General features: G+C 43.6%; 1 pseudogene; it reads left to right on the top strand.

The window, feature by feature from the left end:
• Positions 1-855: 855 nt before the first annotated feature.
• LOC147960461 (uncharacterized) lies at positions 856-1,688 on the top strand (annotated as a pseudogene).
• Positions 1,689-5,784: the final 4,096 nt, after the last annotated feature.

Genomic DNA, 5,784 nt, shown 5'->3' with positions numbered 1-5,784 from the left:
GCATACTTTGAAAAAATTGACTCTGATGACATTTTGGAGAATTGGGTCATGGATTTGAGCCCAACTATAGGACATCCTGGCCCAGGTGAGGAGAAAACGGGGAGAGAAAGTGCGCTTCCAGGCTCCTTCACACACCTAAACTCCTGCCCAGAGCTTTATATAAAGAGCAGGGAAGAGGGGGCGTCAATTTTAGGGTTTACTAGTGCGCTGCTGGGGGAGAAAGAGACATGGATAGAAACGGAGGAAGATTTGGAGGAGGGGGTCGATTCAACAGGGGGAAGAGGTGGATGGTAGTATATATAGGAGAAAAGAGGAGGGAGAGAATTACCACAAGAATCAGATGCCCCGGGAGGAGAGAAGAGATCTTACTCGAGGGAGAGAGAACTGGAGAAATCAAGACATAGGGAGCTAAGGCAAGATCCAACTGCAAGAGGGGAAACTGATGAGGGAGAGCAGGCTAACAGCAAGAACAAAGGAAAAGAGGAGGAGACAAGGGCTGGCCAAGGAGAAATTGTTGGGCTGCAAGGGAAAGGAGGTCAAGATCTAGTGCAACAACAACAATTGCTGCTCAACGCTTTGCTAGCGCAAATTTCACAAGGTAACTTCCTTCCTGATAGTGGGGTTAACATAAGAGCTGGGACTAGTGCTGGTCAGTCTTAGGTGGGAACTGAAACCAAAGTTGGTGATGGAAGCAAGACAAATTCAGAAGCTAGGGCTCAAGTAAAACAGGGAAGAGAGAATCTAATGGCAATAAGTGGAGGAGGAACACAAGGGCAAAGAGGTTTTAATGTTAATGACAGAGAGTAGTACAACAGCAGAAATACACAGGAGGGTGGAAGACTAGGGATTGGTGGAATGAACAGGGTGATGTGTAATAAGTGCAAGGATTCCAGCCACATGACAAAAGACCGCACGCTTGGACACTGTCTGGTTAGTGGGAAAAATGATCATATTACTGATGATTGTACCTGGCTGAAACAGATGAAATCTGTTCCCAAGTTTGTGGGATATGCAGCCATGGGGCTTGGGGTGTTGCTGGTTCAGAGTGCCAAGGAAGCCCTAAATGTTGAAAATCCAAATCCAATGGAAATTGTAACAATGGTATCTGAGATCAATGAGACACAGCTCATGGAGAGAATGCACTATATGTTTAACTGGAACTAGCAGTGGAGATGCAAAAAACATGGAGAGAATGCCTTTTTGATCAGATTTCCTAACAAAGGAAGATTGATGGAATTGAACAAATGCAAAGACTTCACCCTGCTGGGTCAGGTGCTGTGATTAAAGTGAGGGGATGGAGTTTTGACTCACAAGCTATTGGGAAGCTTCACACAGTTTGGGTCCAATTTGGAAAAGTTCCTGAGTGTTTCAGGCATTTTTTTGGGATGTGTGAGGTGGATGCAACTCTAGGTCCAGTACTAGAGATTGATATGAACACAATTACTAAGGAGAAGATCAGAGCTAAGGTGGGGATCAGGGATTATGAAAAAATACCACCATACACTGAGATCACTGATAAAGAGTTGATGATATGCAAGGTTATACCAGAATTAGAGAGTGTGGTGGAGATGGGATGGTATGGAGAACACAAAAGGCAGGTGATTGAGGGAGCAGATGCATACACTAGTGAAGGAACTATGAGGAAAAGACACAAAGGAGATGATGACAATATAACAGGAACTAAATAAATGATTTCTTTGGGGAGCTTAGGACTGGCCCAATTTGAGGAGCTGAAAAAGAAAAATGAAGAGATTATGATGATACAAAAAGAGCAAGCCCTAGAGATGGAGGCTAGGAAAAAGGTGGAAACTAGTCTGGATATGATCATGAGAAAAGTGATAGACTTGAAAGAGGACAAGATAAGACAAAAAGCCCTCAGAATGAAAGAAGAGAAAATGATCATGGAGCTCCATGTTGATGGATCTTTGGACTCACTCATTTTTGAAAAGTTTGAGGCATGCGAACCATGTCTATTGGTGTATATGCATGAAGAAACTCCATGCAAATGGACCGTTTTGTACTCACTTGATTTCGAATCACTTGAGACATGCAAATCATACCACATGGGCAAGATGACTGAAAGCCTCGGTTTCAGTAAAATGGAACTAGAAAGCAACCTGTTGGAAGTAATACATTTTGATGTGTGCAATCCAATGAGTGCCGAGGCATGTAGTGGATATCGTTATGTTTTTACTTCAGAGATGATTTGAGTAGATGTTGAGTATATTTACTTGATGAATCACGAGTCTGAATTATTGAAAGGTTCAAGTAATTTCAGGGTGAAGTTGAAAGATCTTCGTGACAAGAGGATAAAATATCTATGATATGATCATAGAGATGAATATCTGAATTACGAGTTTGGCATAGAATTAAGACATTGTGGAAATTGTTTCACAACTAATACAGCCTGGAACACCATAGTGTGATGGTGTGTCCGAACATCATAACTGCACCCTATTAGATATGATGCATACCATGATGTCTCTTATCGAATTACCACGATAGTTTATGGGTTAGGCATTAGAGACAACCACATTCACTTTAAAAAGGGGCACCACGTAATTCCGAGGAGATGACACCGTATGAACTATGGTTTAGAGAAACCTAAGCTGTCATTTCTTAAAAGTTTGGGGCTGTGACGCTTATGTGAAAAAGTTTCAGGCTGATAAGCTCGAACCCAAAGCGGATAAATGCATCTTCATAGGACACCCAAAACAGTTGGGTATACCTCCTGTCTCAGATCCGAAAGCAATGAGGGATTGTTTCTAGAATCGGGTCCTTTCTCGAGGAAAAGTTTCTCTCGAAAGAATTGAGTGGGAGGATGGTGGAGACTTGATGAGGTTATTAAACCGTTACTTCAACTAGTGTCTAGCAGGGCACAAAGAGTTGTTCCTGTGGCACCTGCATCAATTGAAGTGGAAGCTTATGATAGTGATCATGAAACTTCAGATCAAGTCACTACCTCGTGGGATGACAAGGATGCGTACTACTTCAGAGTGGTACGCAATCCTGTCTTGGGAGTCATGTTGCTAGACAACAATGAACCTACAAGCTATGGAGAAGCGATGGTGGGCCCGGATTCCGATAAATGGCTCGAGGCCATATAATCCGAGAGAGGATCCATGTATGAAAACAAAGTGTAGACTTTGGCAGAACGGCTCGATGGTCGTAAGGCTATTGAGTGCAGATGGATTTTAAAAGGAAGACGGACAATGATGGTAAGTATCACCGTTAAGAAAGCTCGACTTGTCGTTAAGATGTTTTCCGACAAGTTCAAGGAGTTGACTATGATGAGACTTTCTCACTCGTAGCGATGCTAAGAGTCTGTTGGAATTATGTTAGCGATCACTGTATTATTTATGAAATCTTGCAGATAGGATGTCAAAACATTGTTTCCTCGACGATTTTTGAGGAAAGGTTGTATGTGATACAACCGAAAGGTTTTGTCAATCCTGAAAAATGCTAATAAGTATGCAAAGCTCCAGCAATCCTTCTAAGGACTGGAGTAAGCATCTCGGAGTTGGAATGTATGCTTAGATGATGATCAAAGATTTTGGGTGTATACAAAGTTTATGAGAAACTTGTATTTCCAAAGAAGTGAGTGGGAGCACTATAGAATTTCTGATGAGTATATGTTGTTGACACATTGTTGATCAGAAATGATGTAGAATTTATGGAAAGCATATAGGGTTATTTGGAAAGTGTTTTTCAATGGAAAGCCTGGATTAAGCTACTTGAGCATTGAGCATCAAGATCTATAAGGATAGATCAAAACGCTTAATAGTACTTTCAAATGAGCACATGCCTTGACGTGATCTTGAAGGTGTTCAAGATGGATCAGTCAAAGAAGGAGTTCTTGCCTGAGTTGTAAGGTATGAAGTTAAGACTTAAAGCTCGACCGCGGCAGAATAGAGAGAAAGGACGAAGGTCGTCCCCTATGCTTAAGACATAGGCTCTACAGTATGCTATGCTGTGTACCGCACCTGAAGTGTGCCTTGCCATGAGTCAGTCAAGGGGTACAAGAGTGATCCATGAATGGATCACAAGACGGCGGTCAAAGTTATCCTTAGTAACTAGTGGACTAAGGAAGTTTCTCGGTTATGGAGGTGGTAAAAAGAGTTCGTCGTAAAGGGTTACGTCGATGCAAGCTTAACACCTATCCGGATAGCACTGAGTAGAGATACCGGATGCATATAATGGAGCAACAATTTAGAATAGCTCCAAGTAGAACAGTTATTTGGAATAGCTCCAAATAGAGCGTGGTAGCTACATCTAGGAGATGACATAAAGATTTGTAAAGCACACACGGATCTGAAAGGTTCGGACCCGTTGACTAAAACCTCTCTCACAAGCAACATGATCAAACCTAAAACACATTGAGTGTTAATCACATAGTGATGTGAACTAGACTACTGACTCTAGTAAACTCTTGGGTGTTAGTCACATGGCGATGTGACCTGTGAGTGTTAATCACATGGCGATGTGAACTAGATTATTGACTCTAGTGCAAGTGGGAGACTGTTGGAAATATGCCCTAGAGGCAATAATAAATTGGTTATTATTATATTTCCTTGTTCATGATAATCGTTTATTATCCATGCTATAATTGTATTGATAGGAAACTCAGATACATGTGTGGATACATAGACAACACCATGTCCCTAGTAAGCCTCTAGTTGACTAGCTCGTTGATCAATAGATGGTTACGGTTTCCTAACCATGGACATTGGATGTCGTTGATAACGGGATCACATCATTAGGAGAATGATGTGATGGACAAGACCTAATCCTAAGCCTAGCACAAAGATCGTATAGTTCGTATGCTAAAGCTTTTCTAATGTCAAGTATCATTTCCTTAGACCATGAGATTGTGCAACTCCCGGATACCGTAGGAGTGCTTTGGGTGTATCAAACGTCACAACGTAACTGGGTGACTATAAAGGTGCATTACAGGTATCTCCGAAAGTGTCTGTTGGGTTGGCACGAATCGAGACTGGGATTTGTCACTCCGTGTAAACGGAGAGGTATCTCTGGGCCCACTCGGTAGGACATCATCATATGCGCAATGTGACCAAAGAGTTGATCACGGGATGATGTGTTACGGAACGAGTAAAGAGACTTGCCGGTAACGAGATTGAACTAGGTATTGGATACCGACGATCGAATCTCGGGCAAGTAACATACCGCTAGACAAAGGGAATTGTATACGGGATTGATTAAGTCCTTGACATCGTGGTTCATCCGATGAGATCATCGTGGAACATGTGGGAGCCATCATGGGTATCCAGATCCCGCTGTTGGTTATTGACCGGAGAGTCGTCTCGGTCATGTCTGCATGCTTCCCGAACCCGTAGGGTCTACACACTTAAGGTTCGGTGACGCTAGGGTTGTAGAGATATTAGTATGCGGTAACCCGAATGTTGTTCGGAGTCCCGCATGAGATACCGGACGTCACGAGGAGTTCCGGAATGGTCCGGAGGTAAAGAATTATATATAGGAAGTCCTGTTTCGGCCATCGGGACAAGTTTCGGGGTCATCGGTATTGTACCGGGACCACCGGAAGGGTCCCGGGGGTCCACCGGGTGGGGCCACATGCCCCGGGGGGCCACATGGGCTGTAGGGGGTGTGCCTTGGCCTATATGGGCCAAGGGAACCAGCCCCAAGAGGCCCATGCGCCAAGAGATGGGAAAAGAGGAGAGTCCTAAAAGGGGAAGGCACCTCCGAGGTGCCTTGGGGAGGATGGACTCCTCCCCACCCTTGGCCGCACCCTTCCTTGGAGGAAGG

This window comes from Triticum urartu, chromosome 7A, assembly GCF_056163025.1.
Source record: "Triticum urartu cultivar PI428250 chromosome 7A, HENAU_Tu73, whole genome shotgun sequence".
In the NCBI taxonomy this organism is placed as follows: domain Eukaryota; kingdom Viridiplantae; phylum Streptophyta; class Magnoliopsida; order Poales; family Poaceae; genus Triticum; species Triticum urartu.
This window is presented reverse-complemented; position numbering and strand designations above follow the sequence as displayed.